Source organism: Callospermophilus lateralis, chromosome 11, assembly GCF_048772815.1.
Source record: "Callospermophilus lateralis isolate mCalLat2 chromosome 11, mCalLat2.hap1, whole genome shotgun sequence".
NCBI lineage: Eukaryota > Metazoa > Chordata > Mammalia > Rodentia > Sciuridae > Callospermophilus > Callospermophilus lateralis.
This window is the reverse complement of record NC_135315.1, coordinates 121,498,312-121,516,345: the sequence shown is the minus strand read 5'-3', so window position 1 is coordinate 121,516,345 and position 18,034 is coordinate 121,498,312. Positions and strand designations below refer to the sequence as shown.

At 55.4% G+C, this 18,034-nt stretch overlaps 1 pseudogene; it reads right to left on the bottom strand.

The window, feature by feature from the left end:
* Positions 1-3,459: 3,459 nt before the first annotated feature.
* LOC143410155 (ribosomal RNA processing protein 1 homolog A-like) lies at positions 3,460-16,534 on the bottom strand (annotated as a pseudogene).
* Between the last annotated feature and the right edge of the window lie 1,500 nt (positions 16,535-18,034).

Below are 18,034 nucleotides of genomic sequence, written 5' to 3'. Positions count from 1 at the left end.
CACAGGTTAGAAGACGCTAGAGAGAGAGATGGCAGGTAGGTGTGGGCAGCAGGGCAACGCCTGGATAGACAAGTGGCAGGCAGGTGGGTGGGTGCATGGAAGAGACACCAGGAGGCAGGAGGGCAGGTGGATGAGTGGTGAGTGTGCGGGTGACAGGTGTCAATGGGTAGGTGTGCGCAAACACCCACATGGGTGCAGAGCTGTCCCACAGTGAACTCCAGGGGATGCAGGGTGCCCGACAAAGAGAGATGCCAGCTAACAGCTCGGTGGCCACCATATGGCACTTGAGGGACATCCCAAAACCCCTAATGGCAGCAGCTGTGGGGAGAGATGGGCGGGACTGTCACTGCTTCTTCCCGCCAGGTCCAGTTCAGAAGGCAATCAGCCCGTCTTCAGCAACACCTTTCAGAATCAATTCCAAGCCAGTGCCCCTGGGTTCTCTGGTGTCCTCTCTCTCCCCAGTGGAAAAGCCCACGGGGGAAGCATGCCCATGGGACCTCCACCAGGGGTCTTCACCCTGCAGTGGGGGCCGGTGCACATGGACCCCACTCTGGGCCCTTTCTCTTGTGGGGCCACATAACAGTGGCAGGACCTCCTTTCCATCCAACCTGCCAGGGCCATGGCATGGGTCTGGACTGTGGGTCCCAACTGTTGTCTGGTTCTCATCTTGGGATCTTCTAAGCCAGCAGGGAGGGACAGTCCCCTCTTGCCAGACTGTGTCTATGAAGCAGTATAAGCAAAGGTGGGGGCTCCCAAGAACTGGTCAGTGTTCCAGTCCCACTACCTGCAGGACTGTCCTAACTCCACTCACCATCTTACAGCGGGGGTGGGCTGAAGTCCACCCTGGCTGGGCCACTCTCCAGGATGTGCCCCAGCACCCAGGGCTCTTCAGTTCCTGCCCACTGCCCCATGCCCACCTCACCAGTGCCTAACCTCACCGGGAATCAGAAGCCTCAGCCTCCCAACAGGAGGCTAAAATGGGGGAGTTGCCGTCACAACTGCCACTGTGGAAGAATGGTGCAGAGACTGTCCTAGCCAAGGCAATGGCTTGTGAGCCAAAACTGTCATTCTCCACCAGAACCAGCCGTGGAATGGAGTCACTCTGGTGGCCTGGACTGCCCTGAGCCGCCCTTTGCAGCTTCCAGTCATCAGGCTGCAGCTGGGCTCCTTGTCTATCTGCACCGACATGTACTGGAGGGACTCGGTGTCCCTGAGATGGCCTGCTAGCCTTGTAGCCCTGGAGCTACTGCTCAGCCTCCCAGAATGTCACATCCGAACAGTGTGGCAGCACAACGGCGTGCTTGCTCCTTGAAGTCCACAAGTCCCTGAGCCACAGAAAGTCCTCACCATTTAGTTGCTCAAGGAAGTCTACGTGAACGTCCCAGCCCTGTGACCTACAACCCATCTCTGCCTCGGCAGGGCCTTCTGCAGCACCCAGGCTTTCTGCCCCGTCTGCTGGAGGACAAGTGGGCATGGCACTGGAGGTTCTTTTTGAGGTGATAAATTGCTCCAAGACAGGCTGCAGAGGCCTAGTGCTGGGCTGAATTACAGCTCAACATTTTTTAAGATGGGGAACTAGTCTTAAAAGGACCACAGATAACCATAGCGGCTTGGGAGGCTGAGGCAGGAGGATCCACGTCTCTAAATAAAGCATAGACAGGGCTGGGATGTGGCTCAGTGGTTAAGCACTCCTGGGCTCTATCCCCACATGGGAATGAGAATGGTAAAAAAATAAATGAGAGGCTAGGGGGCCCTGGCAGGCCTCACCACACCCACCACGCAGCACCTCTGCCCACCAGCTGCACTTGTAGCACAGTCCCCACAGTGACCCTCTGGTGTGTGCACCCTGTAGCTGGGCCCCTGCCACTTGTGCAGACAGGTGTGCAAGCTGCCCAGGACAAAGGAACTGTGGGAAATGCTGTTTCCCTAATGGGCAAGGTCACCGAGACTAGAGGCACCTGGTTTCTGATTAGGGGGTTCACCATGAGCTGTTTCTTACATGTTCTTATGGGCTTCAAATGCTGTGGGGAGCCCTGACCCAGCAGAGGCACAGGGCAAGAGAGTACCCAGGAGACCTGACGGCCAGGTACCCCCACCCTGCCCACACACTTGTGTACAGGTCCGTAGACAGGGCCAAGGGGAGCAGGCGGTGCTGGGGGGTTCTCAGCCACCAGCCTGGGTGAGGAGGGTCTTCACATGGACACCAGTATTACTGGGTTCATGCAGTGGGGCAACACACATAGGAGTCAAAAGGGGCAAGTGGGGTGAGGGCACCCAGCAGGAAGGGAACTGTAAAGCCAAGGGCAGGGCAACCTTGGCTCCAGGAACACCTACAAGGGAGTTGGCGGGAGAGCACAGAACAGAGAAACCCTGGGTGTTAGCCAGGCACCCTCCCTGAGCAGGGAGATGGGCAGGTGCCAGGTGCAGATGCAATGGTTTACTTCACATGCCGCCAGGCCCTGGCACCCAGGATCTGCTCGGACGCCCAGTCTTGCCTGTGGAAGGGCTTCTGGATGAGGTAAACATTGAATTGAGCAGATTCTTGGCAGATGACCCACCATGCTGTGGGGCTCTCCGGCAATCACTTGATGGCCTTTAGTTTAAAAATAACAAAAAACCCTGTCCCTGAGCAAGTGGGCACACTGCCTCTAGCCCCAGCAGTTGGCTCCCCCGACATCTGCCTTGCAGAGTTCATCCTGTAGTACACAACCAAGCAGGCCAAGTCTTAAACACCTCTCCCCTACATCAAGGCACCCCTCCACCCATGGGGTAGGAGGTGACAGATGGCTTTGCCCTCCCCATGGCCTCCAACTTGCTTCCCAGCTGACCCCAGCCCCGGGAACCCACGGGGCAGGACAGAAGGGGGCTGAGTACCCAGGGGGGGGACACGTGTGGCATGCCCAGGCCTCCTGCCACAGCTGTGGTCTCCAGGCCCACCAGAATGCCAGGAGCCAGATTTTCCTGCCGTGGATATGCCAATCAACAAGAGCTGCATGAAACCCCAGCTCCCGGTGAGGCTGTTGAGTGCCGGGGCGGAGTCTCAGAGCCCTGTCCATCTGGGCACTGCCAATACTTTGGCAGCTCTCATCAGGTTCTGAAAACTGGTAGACATTGTTTCCCCACAAAAACGGATATAAAATGCAAACAGTGCTCAGGAGCCCCACCTGCTGCTTCAGTGTCTACCCTGATGCCCCAGAAGGAGCAGAGCTGTGGAAAGGACTGTACAGTGTTTTATTTCATGGACCCAGTGGTGCAGGCCAGGCTGAGACAGGCGCTCCAAGTCCCCAAAGTCTGAACTTTGGCGCAAGGACATCACACTCAGGTGCATTTTCTGAGGCTGGCACAAAATGAAGGGCCCCCACTCTCCCCACCCCCTGCTTCTCCCCTTACAGAAGTTCAGGAGCCGTGGGCACTCAGAGGCCATGGCAACAGGCCAGGCTCCTGCCCCTCAGCCACCTCAGCTGCAGACAAGGAAAGCCACAGCAAGCTCAGCGGCCACCCATCCTGGCCAGGCCACGTCATTTCCTGCTCTTCAGCGACGGCCTCTTCTTCCTCCCTGCCTCGGCTTCCTCTTCTTGTGGACCCTTCTCTGGCCACCAGACTCTGCACGTGCAACGCTGGGGCTGACCCTCTTCTGGCTCCTCTTCCTCTCAGTCCCTGAGCCCAGGTCTGGACTAGAGGCCTCCTCCTCGCCTTCCCCTGCTGAAACAGGAAACACACTTCTTCCAAAACAAGTCCCCTGCAGGCACAGCAGCCACAGCCCACCAGGGGACCTACATCAGCACAGATGGTGTGTTCCACAGTCACCTGTGCTCGTGACAGGGAGGGCCAAGCCTGGAGACACACCTCCAGAAAAACCAGTTGTCAAGAGGACGGATCAGGAGGCCCAGTCCTGAAGCAAGGCGTGGAGGGGTGGGACTGGCTCATTGCAGGGAGAGGAGGGACGACCCTGGCTCAGAGCCGAGCTGCCAAGCCCTGAGTTTGATTCAAGTTGCACACCTGTGCATTTGGCTCAGGTCCTGGGGCCCAGCTGAGGGCAGGCTGCTGGGAAGTCACTACCCAGGTGGGGACAACACAGAAGGGGCTCAACAGTAGTGGGCGGCCCAGGCCAGGTCAATCCAGATGGCGGGGAGGGTTCTTCAGTTCCCTGCAGCGCCATATCTGGCACAGGGCACTGCCCGCCCCAGGGCAAGCAGGCACTCAAGCCTACCACAGGGCACAGATGCAGGTCGGTCCTTAGCATAGGTGCCTTGTCCAGCACAATCCTGTGGCCATCAGGGAGGGACAGGGAGGAAAAATGACCCTGACAAGGTCAAGAGCTGTGAAGCTCAAGGACTGCCGGAGGACATGGAAGAGGAGAGGCACATGGGAAAAAAGAGGTAGGCAGCCCAGAGAAAGGCACCATGGTGTGGACAGGGCAGTTCCCACAGCCAGTGTGCTTCAGGCAAGGAAGCGGGATGGTGGAGAGTAGTCCCAGGATCAACCCCGAGACCACGACCATGCAGGGCGCCCCAGAACTCGAAGCCAGCGGGCACTTGTGTCTGAAGAGGAGACTTAGGAAAGGACATCAGAGGTGACCAGGGGCAAGGGACAGGGCAGCAAGTGAACCACCTGGATGTCAATAGTCACCTCCAGTCCTCCTCCTCTTGTTCTTTGGCCTTGACTTCAGTGAGTGCCTCCTCATCTTGTGCTCCCACCTCCCTTCAAGCAGATGCCTGTAGGTTTTTTCCGGGATGTCGTCCTCGGGGAAGGTGCCTGAGAATCCGGGTGAGTCAGGAGGCTGAGAGTGGCTTGAAATGTGCCGCACACACCTGCCCGTGCTGCACTTAAGACAGGGCCTGTTCTACTGCCAGGCATGAGGTACTGAGCAACAACCCCACAGCTGAGATGGACAGTGTGAAGCCTGACCCGTCCCCGCCCAGAACAGCAGCACCTGGGAAGCCCTTCTCAGATCACATCGAGGCTGGTCTACTTCTCAAACAAGCAGTACTGTGCAGGGGCACAAGGGTCCCTTCTGTACCACTGTGGGTGTTGTGCCCTGCACATGCCCACCCAGTGTGTGTGACTCATGCCCTTCACTGCATGAACTTCACTAAAACTGCTGGCCTTCAGCTCCTGATGCCATCAGGGAAAGGCCACCATGTGGACAGAGGATGGACTGACAGGCAAATAAGTGATGAACAGGAACCCAGGGGCGGGCACGCAAGCACCCAGGTAAAATACTTCACCTGGCTGCATTTTGAAATCCTGCATAACCCTCCCAAGGAGCGGCCTGTTGGGTCACCTACACCACACGCTGCAGAGTGGAGAAGCTCCCTGCCCAAGTGGCAACACCACCATCAGCCACTCCAAAGCCCTGGACCAGCACTGTGTCTCACAGCCACCAGGGGCTGAGGATCACTAAGCACTAGAGAACAAGGGCTGCAAAACCCTCAGCCTGCCGCTCTGCCTGCCCTGCCCTGCCCCGCAAGCCCCCGAGGGAGCACGGGGAACCACCACAGGGCCCTAGGGATGAACGCCTCCAAGATGGGGTCACATGGAGCCAATCCAATCCTCACCTCCAGCCAGGTCCTGCAGCCTGCAAGAGCAAGACAGACTCTGTCACACACAGCCTTGGTTCTGCCAAAGCTGTGTCCTGGGGACACACCCAGAGCTGCTGAGGGGCCCAAGACACCCTGCCCTTGGTGAGACACCTGTTATGGGAGCTCTGAAGTCCTCTGCCTGGCTGAGTGGCGTCAGGGACAGTGCAGGGGGCACAATGTCAGCAGAGGCAGTGGGGCTAAGACAGGCAGCTCTAGGGATGGAGAAGGACAGGCCAGGTGCCCTGAAAGACACTCACTTCTGGATCACTTTGTAAAGGCGCTTCCTGTTCTGAGAAGGAGTGCTCTGCCAACTGGCCACTTCAAACAGCCTGTTAGCAACGGCCTCGTAGTCAAACTGTTTCAAAAAGGGAGGCCAGGTCAGTCACCTTGCCAAGCAGACCTCAGTCCAGCACGTGGACCCTGCAATCCACTGGCCCACACCAGCACAGGCTCAGGGTCTCCATACCTCCAGAGTGGCACTGCCCGGCACATTTAGAGGGCTACAAAGCTAGCCCCACTCGCAACCTTAAATTCCCAGCAGCCACAACCAGATGCAGAAGTAGCAAGTGACAGTAATCTTACTCTTAGCCCAAAGGGCCCAATTTTCCTTCACCTTACAGCAGTAAGCACTGTATTCCAACTCGGGTCGCTGCTTTGGCTCCCAGTGCAATCCAAGCCAACCACTCAGCATGTGTCCCCTCATGAAGCCAGCAATGCCCCCCAGCAGGGGAGGTCTGGGAAGGCCGCCTACTTGTCCATGGCAAAAGGACTGCTGTGGGGCCAGCCTCTGCACCCACCCTCCCAGCACGTGACCCCAATCCCACTCACTGGCCCTGCCCCTTGCAGGCAACCAGGCCTGCCGTCTGTCTTTCCTCCAAAGCTGACCTCCATGAAGGTCAGTCTCCAAGTCCATAGCTATCACCCTCCATTCTGGAGTCAGCAGCAGAGCAGGAGAGCCTGTATCTACAGGCCCAGATACCTACCTGGAGGACGGGGCCAGCACTGTCCTCATCGTCTCCTGTCCCCTTGCCCTTCTCAAGGTCAGTCCTGTGTATGGAGCCTAAAATGAAAAGGACCTCGTGATCTCCAAAGCCCCTGGGAATAGAGCAGGCACAGGACGGGAAGGACAGCAGGTGGCTGTTGGGCGGTCTCCTAGATGGGCCTTGGCTGACCTCAGGCAGCAAAGTTGGTGGTGAAATCCCACAGCAAGGTCAAAGGGCAGCCAACCCAACCAGAGGGCTGGACCAGGGGAAGTGGGAGACCACTTCAGTCAAGGCCCCCGTGCCAGGCTGGGTGCTCAGGGGTTTGCTGGTGCTGACTTCAGAAGGCAGGCACAGGACAACAGAGCTGCGGGGGCAGCACACGTGGAGAGTGACAGCGGCAGGGCCATGGGCTGCTCTGGTGCACCACAAGCAGGATCCAGGGACCTGCCTGGAGACTCCAGGATGATAGAAGAGGGCAAGGGGGGCCAGGGAAGGCGCACACAGATGTCCCCAGATGATGCGCTGGGGACAGAGGGGTGTGGGCTGACCCCAGGAAGGCCAAGGGCTCACCAGCATGGGCACTGAGTCCTAAGCCATGGGTGACCTGCCCTTCCAACAGGACATGTCACGTGGTACACAGAGCCTCTACAGCAAGACTGGAAGCAGGCAGGCTAGATCTGCTGCTGCCAGAGCACCCCAAGTCACCTAAGGAAGTCAGGGACTACACCCAGCATGGTACCCAGATGCAAGGGACACAGACAGAGTGCCAGGTCCTAGTGGACCTGGAATAAGGAGCTCAACAGAGCAGCTGATGGCTGTCATCGTGAGTGACCCAACATGGAGTAACCCAGCGTAAGGCAGAGCAGAGGCTACACTGTAAATGGGGAAGTCAGGCAGCCTGAGTGACAGGTGGACAGGGTGCAGGCAGGCCCCAGGGAGCACTGTAGCCTGGCACAGCAGGGCCTCCAGGGAGCTAGGTTGGGGATTAGTGGGGAGCACGGGAGGAGCTGGGCAGCTGGACAGTGCTGATTGCACTGGAGGCTACAGCAAGCAAGGAGAGCAGAGACACGTGCCTGGTGCTCTCCAAGGTCACTGGTACTGTGCTGCCAGGGAGTTCCGGGTGAAGCAGAAGCAAGGGACCAGTAGGCCACGCAGGCTCAGTCCAGGACAAGCAACCGGAGGACAGAAGCCCACCTTAGTATACTGTGACCCTCACCTGCAGAGTCTATGGGATAGCAGGTCCTATTCACACTCACCTTCCAGAGATTCACTGTCACCATCTGACACCTCATCCTCCCCGTCCTGCGCATCCATTTCATGCATCAGGTGCTCAATGGCAAATGGGGCCTGCTCCACGATGGTCTCAAAGATGCCCCGAGCAATGTTATGCAAAACCAGGGAGCTGAGAGGGTGAAATGGAAGCCAGAAAGCCTGCTGGACTCGACTCTCCACAAGCAGGTCCGAGCATCCTCCTACTTCACCCCATGGCCAAAAGCTTCCAGAGCCCAAACATAGTCAAACGGGGCAGCAATCCCCAAGGCAGTCTCACCCAGAAGCAAGTGAGGAAGGATCAGGCCCCAGCCACCTGCCACTTACTCCTTAGTGCAGGCAGTGATCTTGCAGAAGGGGTCAATGAACTGCAGGTTCTGATCTGCGGTGAGCTGCGGGAAAGCAAGGGGAGCTGGTCAGTCCCTGGCACGTGCCACACTGAGCTCCATCACCCTACCGACACTGGCCTCACCTCTTTAGCTCCCACTTTGGTCAGCTCCTCCAGGAAGATCTCGATGAAGTGGCTCTTCACTCCGTTGGGGGCCTGGCTGCTGGGGTGCAGGATCTCAGTGATCAGCAGCTCCAGAAGCTGCTCAACCTGCCTGAATAAGAGGGCAAATGCAGCAGCAGCCATAAGGGCCACACGCCACTGGTGCCCCGTCCCCTCTAAAAGCTCCAGCAAGAATGCACACAGGTGGGCACCTCCACCGGAAACACATCACTCTCTGCACCCACAGGTGGTCTGTGCAGCAAGGAGGGTGGCAATCAAGGGTGTCGTGGCCATGGCCAGCACCGGAACAGTGTGCATGTGGGCCCCAGCAACCTCTGCAACAATCAAGATGCAAGTGGGAAAGGCCAGGCTGAGGCAGGACACTATGCCACCTTGGCCAGATGGTCCTCTCTGTTGTCCCTGCAGGGTACAGCTCAGGAATATGCATCAAGACAGAGCAGAGGTGGAGAGAAAGGCAGAGGCCAGGAAGGGCAGTGGGCTGCAAGCCACCTGCTGGCCTCCCAGCCTTGCCACATGGAGTGCAGGCTGAGAACACATACAAGTAGTAGCTCTTCCTGAAATGTGAGCCCGATGATCTCAGGGAGGCCCTGGACCCTCAGATCAGAGATCCCCAGGGAGCAAACAGTGTTTAGCAGTCTAGACACACCCAAAACCCCAGGGGCGCTAACAGTGCAGAGCCCCAAGCCCAGAGCCCCTAGGCAATTCCAACACAGAACAACTGGCTAAGGAAGGAAAAGTGACACTCTACCAGGCTCACAGGAAAGGAGGTGAGACCCGTGCTAACCAAGAGAAAGACACCATGGCAGGAGGCCATTGCTGAGCTCCTGCTGACACCTGATGCACTAGAAACAAAGACCTGTCTGCCTGTGGGGACTGGGATGGGATGTGGTTAGGCCCAAGCCATCACTCTGCCTGCCCAGGGAAGAGGTTACCAGTGCTCCCCAGGATACCCTCTGCAACCAGTGGCTGTTACCACAAGGATGGAGCTACTTTTCTAACTTGTGAACCCAAAAACGGTGATCACAACAAAGTCACCCCGAGGCCCTGGGCCCCTTCAGGATGACCCACACTACTGAGTCCTAAAATGAGCTGGAGTCACCAGCTCTCAGAGTCCTCACTGGGAATTCAAGGATGAAAATCACCCTCAGAAATTCACACCTCGAGGCACTCAGTGAACTAGTCCAACTCCTGCTGAATCTCCTTCATGAAGAGAGAAAGTGGGCTGGGGCCAGGGCCTGTTCACTGTGTGACTCTAAAGACAAGGAGCTAGGGCAGCCTGGGCCTCCAGCTGCATCTGTCCCAACAGCCCTCTGACAGCTGGGCAATGGCAGGTTCATGGATTCAGAGCAGCTCCTTTGGGCACACTTTCTAATTACAAGTCAACTCCAAATACACTTCCAATCCACTCTCCCCACTCACCCAAAAAAATTTAAAAAGGAGAATAAAGACAAAACCTTGCAGCAGCAGAAGGCAGACAGAGGCCAACACTCAGTAAGACATGGAGTGCTCCGCAGAGAGATGCCTGCAGCACTGTGTTTTGTTGGATACTAGAGACAGAGCTCAGGGATGCTCTACCACTGGGCTCCCTCCCCAGGCCTTTTTGAGACAGGGTCTTGCTAAATTGCTGAGGGTAGCCTCAGCTTCCCAAGTCACAGACCACAGGCAGATACCATCACTCCAGTTGCATTTATAAGCAACCATAACAAGTGAAAGTGACTTTTCAGGGATGGGAAGTAGTTCAGCAGTAGAGCATATACTTTGCATGTATAAGGCCCTAGGTCTAATCCCAAGTACCTAAAAAAACCTAAAAAATATTTTTTAATATTTCATAGTAGTTCTCTGAGTTCTTTAAATTGTGCATGTGTCATTTATACTTACAAAAAAATTGTAGGTAATTTTTTTTTAAAGAGAGAGTGAGAGAGAGGGGGGGGAGAGAGAGAATTTTTAATATTTACTTTTTAGTTATCAGCGGACATGACATCTTTTTTTTAAAAAATCTTTTAATATTTATTTTTTAGTTATCAGCAGACACAACATCTTTGTTTGTATGTGGTGCTGAGGATCGAACCCGGGCCGCACGCATGCCAGGCAAGCGTGCTACCACTTGAGCCACATCCCCAGCCTGACATCTTTTTTTTGTATGTGGTGCTGAGGATCGAACCTGGGCCGCACGCATGCCAGGCGAGCGCGCTACCGCTTGAGCCACATCCCCGGCCCAGGTAATTTTTATTAATTTATAAAACTTGGGCTGGGGTTGTGGCTCAGTGGTAGAGCGCTTGCTTAGCATGTGTGAAACCCAGGATTCGATCCTCAGCACCACATAAAAGTAAGTAAATAAGTAAAATGAAGATATTATGTCCAACTATAACTAAAAAATAAATATTAAAAAACAAAACAAAACAAAAAAAAACTTTAAACTGTTAAATATTCAGAAACTCACTTTACACCGGCTGCCAATGAAGGCTTGAAAACCCAACTCCCCAGCTTGGAGGCAGAGCCCTGGGTAGCCCCAAATGGCACCTGGCATCAGATCTCTAAGCCTGGGGTCTCTCAAACAGCAGGTGGAGCTGAACCCAGGCAGAGCACAGGACTCCTGGGCGGAAGCCCACTGCTACCCAAGGAAGCCAGAGACTAGAGAAGACAGCTCACAGTGGGGAAGGAAAGGCTAACTGACCCCAGGTACTGCTGCTGAAGGTAAGACGCAGGGAGGGGTAGGACACATTTAGAACAGGGAGCAGTGACCACTAACAGAGCTGAACATGTCTCTTTTTTATCAAAAAGGGCGTCTTTAGCTGCTGGTCCAGTGTGCCCAGTAGACTCCATTCTAACTCTCAGGACTGACCGCCCTGGCTCAGAGCAATGGCACTTCCATGGGCACTAGGACTACTTGTAACTTCCAGCTCTGGGGGCCTCCTTCAACACGAACTCCAGAACCTCTTTATGACAAAGAATTACACGAGGAACTCGGGACTCCCTCCCCCAGCCTTAGTGGCCCCAGGACTCAGGTTCGGCGTGATGACTCACTTTTCTTCCCATCCTTGTGTTCTCACGGCCTTCAAGGACTCATTTAGAACCATCCGCATGAGCTTTGGTACAAAAGGAAACTCGTGTTAGGGGAACACAAGCCAGACTTCACTGCAGGCCTCCCCTCCATGCACCAGGTGCTCCCAAGGGGAGGGCTGCAGCAAGTGGCCAGCTGGAGAGCAGCTGATGGGATGAGTGCGGGGGACACCTCATCTTTTTTTTGGGGGGGGTACCGGGGACTGAATTCAGGGGCACCCAACCACTAAGCCACATCCCCAGCCCTATTTTGTATTTTATTTAGACAGGGTCTCACTGAGTTGCTTAGCACCTCGCTGTCACTGAGGCTGGCTTTGAACTGGTTATCCTCCTGCCTCAGCCTCCCCAGATGCTGGGGTTACAGGCGTGCGCCACCACACCCTGAGAGAACGCAGCTTTGCATACAGCTGAGATGTCACGCTAAGACAGAGCTAAGTCGGGTCCCCAGACTAGGGCTGACCTAACGGCTACTTCAGAAGCGAGAATGGAGTGAGAAGTGGAGCTCCTTCGCTAGGGAGGCAAAGCCAGGTCTGAAGCAAGCACTCTTCCCCAAGCCCTCCAAGGCTCCAAACCCCACAGAGAGCAGGGACACAGGTATATCCTGTCTGCTCTGAGAGAAGCCCAGGCTCAGCATCTGCCTCCCACAGCTCAATATTTTTGTCATTCTCCCACCTTAGAATGCCCATAAGGTGACAGGGCATGGTAAAAAGTAACTAAGGACACTAAGACTGCCTTTGTGCACAGCACACCCCAGCAGCTGGGATGCTATTCCTGGGACACTATGGCAGGTGCCTCCCTACAGTGCCTCCGAGTCAGCCCTGAGCTGCTAACTTGGTCACATGAGTACCCAGGAAATGGGCCTTGAAAACAACAGCATTCATCATGTGAAAGAACTGCATTTCAGTGTGGAAGCTTCACACAGGGTGCCCTGGCACCCAGCTGTGTCCTGCAGAGACAGTGCTGGCCCAGGCCCACCTGCGCCACAAAGCCCACCCTCCTGCCCTCCTGAGCTCTGCATGTGTCTCACTGTAAGGAACCAATGCGTGTGCTGTCGATAGAAGGCCAGCCCAGGCTGCAGCTGGCCACTGAGCTACCTTTGGCGAGGCCCAGACACTGCCCTGCTGGGCATCCCCATTAGGTTCACTGGCTTCAACACAATGACAAGGTCCCTTCATCTGGGGACTACTCCCACGTCACAGTGCAAAGCTGTGGTTCCATGGGGGAGGGAGGCCAGAGCAACACGTGTGTCAACAATACCCAGCTCCTTGGTGACCCCGATGGGAGTGTAACATGAAGGGAAAGGGGGAGGGGACTGTGCCATCGGTGTCACCCTGCCAGAAACCACCGCACGGCCTCTCCTTCTCGGAACCCAGAGTCTGTGCAGGGTTTTTAGAATCCAGTTCTTCACCCACTTAATAACCTCCCAAATGGGGACAAACACTGCAAAATTCTAAGCCAGTATACTCCCAGCCCATGGGGCTCAGGGCCACCCTGCCTAAGGTCCTTAGCACACAGCCAGGGACAGGAAGGGTGACTGCCCCCTCCTCACCATGTAGAACTTGTCCAGGCGTAGTCTGTCGATGCCGGCTCACTCGCGGTTCATGGTCTGCCAGAACGTCTGCAGGAACAGGTGCTCTGGGGGAAGAGCCATGTCAACACTGAGTCACAGAGGGACACAGACACTCTGGGAGGGCAGGGGAGAACAGAAAGCCCCCACTCAGAAAGCCACCCATAGGCAGCCTCTGGGGTTTCTCAGTCCCAGCCGGTTGAGTAGAAAAGTAACACTAGATAAGTTGGCTGAACAGACAGGGAACTCGGGCACAGAGACCAGAGGTCAGCCCAAACCACAGCCACATCCTCCAAGAAAGGCATATGGAGGGAGCAAGGCGGCTGGCAAGAGAAGCAACCCTCGGGCCTTGTCCTCCCAGCTCCTCTGCTGCCACATTGGCTCAGGCTGCACACCTCCTGACACCCAAAGACAGTGTCACCAAGGCAGTGTCAACTGCACACAGGTTTCTCAGTATTCAATCCATGAACCCAAAAAAATGCATGACCCTACATTATACATGATAACAGTGTGTCGGACACAGGACACTATGGGTTGAACTACGTTCTCCTAAACTAACATGCAGAAGTCCTAACCACCAGTACTTCAGAATGTGATTGTGAAGGCAAAGACACAGAGTCTTCTTCACAGACTAAAATTAAGGTGAAATAGGGTCACTAGTGAGGATCCTATTCTAATCTGACTGGTGCCTATATGTGCGCACGCACAGACAACACCATGAAGACACAGGGAGAAGACACTGTATGTAAGCCAAGGAGAGGGTCCCCAGGGACCATTCCTGCCCATGCAGTCCAAAGACTTAACACACAAGGAGGGCAACTATCTCCCACCACAAAATCCCTGCAAGAGCAAAGGGCTGGTGATACCACCCAGGCACAGGCAGGCCTAGGTTTACTAAATCATGGGAGGTAGGCCAGGCGGACAACTTGGGCTATGCTGAACACAGCAACTGTTCTGCAAGAGCTTAGGAAGAAACAATCAGGGAGCATGATCTACTCCACCAGTTACTCAACACAATGAAAGTGTCTCCCAAACCTAGATGCCAGGTGGGCACCCCTAGTGTAGGTGGCTTCAACTCAAGGGAACTAAAACCCACTGTGCATGCAACTAGCACCAAGAGTACCACTCCAGCTGCCGTCAGGGACACTCTCAAAGCTGGCTGCCCTCAGTGCAGTGTGGGGAGGCCTAAGATGCTAATGCCCAGGCTGTGCCCCGGGAGCTGGAGGTTAGGATTTTCACAGGCTGCCCAAATGGTTCTGATGGGCAGGCAAGATGAAAACTACTCATCATGGACAGAATGAAGAGCTAGAGAAATACACTGCAGGAATATCAAAACATCAGGTAGAACTCAGTCAATTCATTTTAATTTTAAAATGCAGGACCTCAAGCCTCATTTGCTCTTGAGTCTATTTGGGTAAGTGGATGGTGCAGCCTTAGTACTCAGAGCCATGTTTCACACATGACAAGCACCCAGCTGCTGGCTTATTCTCACTCTAGACTTCAGACCACACACTTCAATGTCTGATGGCTTAAATCTCAGTGACTCTGGCATCTACATGTGGGCTTAACTACAGCAGTTTACTCACGTGTCTCTGTGGTCTGAAAAGCATGGACGAGCTGGGAGATTGTCCTTCCTAGTTCTTCCTGTGCAAAAAATAAGAAACACACCCTCAGTCCCTGAAGCACTGTGTTCTTACAATAACAAGTAAACACAAAGATCCACTGACTCATTATAGACAGCCAGGAGCAGTGGGTCTCAGCGTAGCAGACTTGAGTTGTGTAATTTCCCCCAGCTAAAAAAGAACCCCCACCACAGACAGTGGCAGTCACTACCCTCATGCCCAAGGCTAAGCACAAGAAGGGGATGGTTAAAAGGAAAAAGAGAGAGCAGGGAACCTCTTATCAGCAGGAGATGAGGTCAAGACCTAGAAGTCACTATCTGCCTGCCTCTGTGTCAGGCATCACCCAGTGTCCATGCTAAGACAGCAGAGCCCACAGCCTGAGAGAAGGCTGCTTAGTAAGTACAGAATATGAGCTAAGACTCAGCGTTTAAATAAGCTCCTTCACACCCAAGTTACTTTAAAGAGCAAAGAACACTTTGAAAACCACTGTTCTAAAAGGTCAGTAAGAGAAATCCTTATCTCAGAAGACCTAGTTCTATTCCCTGAACTTCATTATTTCAGCACTCAGTTTTTAACCCAATGGGACATTTCACCCATGTCCTGGCCATCACTGCCACTGTCAGTGGCACAGTGGGACTTGACTCAGCAAACCATGCCTGTCCTTAGTACAAGCCAGAGCCACTCTAATCAAAGACCCTGCCCTCCTGCCAGATAGAACACAGCACTGAGGGCACACAACTTCACCCAGCATCCCTGGCCATGCTTAATGCCCACCTGTCCTCCCACACTCTGTGGCTTCCTGCCCATGCACTCACCTGCAGGAGTGGTTTGTCTTGCATCCACATGCAGTAAAACAGCCCTTTCCATACCTTCAGCAGCTCGTCATGTGTGAAACTACCTGTGCCAGAACGGTGACATTCAGACTAAACGAACCTCCACCCCAACCTCTTAGTGCCAGTCACCCAGTGTTTGGATTAGTCCAAAGTCCTATTTGCTATAAAGGTAACTGGAGTAGTCTGTCCCCTCCCCAAGCAATCCTTCCAGTTCAGTCCCTGTGGGACCCTCCTCAGGTAACTTCCTGTACTCACTAAACATTGAGGCACAACAGGCAGAAACCAGGTACCCTGGAATTCCTGAGATTCAAAATTCAGAATTTAACCCCTTCCTGAGTGGATGGTGGCCCTAAAGTGAGTTTACTGGTGGTCATTCACCCAGTGTTACATGGAGTTTTGTGCTTCTCTGTGTGATGCCTCAAACGTTCAAAGAGAATTCACTCGGTCACTAGGGAGGGCAAACGAGGTTGACAAAGGCTGCAGTGTGTGGACCAGGGTCCCCTGTGGAGCTTCCTAAAGCCAGGTCGCTGAATCTGCGCTGAGACCCTAGAATCTGCATTTCTAAGGATGCAGAGGCGTGGTGCTGAAGTTGTGACAGGGGTGGGGCAGGCCTGGAGAACCGCGGTACGATGAAGGGTTCAGCAAGAAGCGTGTGCTGGCCCTCGTGGAGGCTGGCAAGGGAAAGGTGGACACGCCACCAGCTACACAAACCGACGGGGATGAGCCGCGTGGCACACGGCAGGAGGGAGCAGCAGGAGCGCACGTTCTGCTGGGGGTTACCCACAGGAGAAGGCCCGACGGGGCCTGGAGAGTGTGGCCCTGGAGCCTCGTGTCACCGTCCCACTACACCCGGCGGCCGGGGCGGGGCGGGAGCCCGACGCGGTGGGGACGCGCCGCCGGCCCCGCGAAGACCCCACACGGTCCCAGCTCTAGTCGCCGCCGCCCCTCGGTGTCCTGCCGGCACCCCCGCCCACCTGTGGCCCGCTGGGTCCTGGCGACGATGTACTTCTGGAGTTTCCGCACCGTCCGGTCTCGGGTCACCTGCTCGTTCCCCGCTAGGCGCTGAGTCAGCTGGATCTCAGGCGGGAGCTGCGTCTGCGAGACCATGGCGACTGCGGCGGACATGCAGGAGGGACCGAGCCCAGATCCGAATCCACACCGTAATTGCGGCGCTCCCGTGACGTATGCCACGTCACCCTCCCGCGACGGCGCGTGTCCTGCGTCATCCTCCCGCGACGTCTCTCGTCATCCTCCCGCGACGCCACGCGCCTGCGTCAGCCCCCTAGGATGCACTCCGTCGCCCCGAAGGGCTGGGAAAGTGGGCGACCGGCGCCGTCAGGGAGCAGGTGGCGCGCCGCCCTCCCCGCTGCCCTCCCCGTGGCCCAGGAGGGCGCCCTCGGAGGAGCCCTCGGAGGCTATCGCGTGCTCTGCCAGGCCCGGCGCCTCAGCGCTGAGCGGAGAGCGGGAAGGGCCGTCGCCGCTCCAGGCCACTGGTCGGGCTCTACAGCTCCTCAACCTGGCGCCTGAGTGGCGGGCCCTGAGCTGGGCCGGACGTGCCTACGAAGCTTGAGCGGAGCCGGGCCACGGAATGGGCTGTGAGCGCCGTCTGGGGAGGTTGGGAAGACGTGCGTGCAGACGCGATGCTGGTGGACGCAGAAAGGCTGTGGGACCTCTTGGGCGTGACACTGTGTTTGTAAAAGGGGACCCAGCTGACCTCGAAAGGGCCCTGTGTCAGGGGACCCCGAGTGTCCAGAGCCAAGGACCACGCCGGGCTCCACGATTTTCTAGGAGGACTCACAAGACCAGCGGACACTTGGACTCAGGTTAGGGACCTAAATCTGGCCGCTCAGCACATCACAGGTCAGTCAACAGACAGGAAGGTGGGTCTGTTTGAGAAACTGACTGCCCGAAGTCCCTCTTGCCAGGAGGCCGGTTTAGGGGTGGTTTATGTGGGAGGTGAGTAACGGAGCTTTGAGGCTCAGGGCCCGTCATATCATAATCACCTAGTCACAAGATGCTCTTCACTTCTGCAGATCTCAAGATCAAAGATCAGCATTTCCTGGGGCCATCTTGTTACTCGCTCATTGAGTAGTTTTCAGTTCCTGACATTACACTATGGACAGGCTGGGGAGCTGATCACTAAATTCACCAGAATGCAAGAAAACTGCCAGGCATGGTGGTTCTCACCTGTAGTCCCAGCGACGTGGGAGGGCTAAGGCAGGAGAATCATAAGTTTGAGACCAGCCTCAGCAATTTAGCAAGGTCCTCATAACTTAGGGAGACCCTCTCTCAAAATAAAAAAATAAGGGCTGGGGATGTGGCTCAGTGATAGAGTGCCTTTGGGTTTAATCCCTTGTATGCCCCCCACCACCAAAATAAAGAAGTCAAACAGCTTGCCTGACTACTGTAGAAGAGGAGGGCCAAGCCAGGTCAGGTAGGGAAGTGGACAAGTGCTCAAGTTCATGTGATTTATCACAGAAGGATGAAAAGCAAAATCTGCAAAGGGAAAAAAAGGTGCTTGGGGTGGGGGGCAGCCAGGTGGGAGCCCACTTGAGACCTCTGGGTGGAATCGCATGAGATGCTCCTGATCTCCCAGAAGTGAGTTGT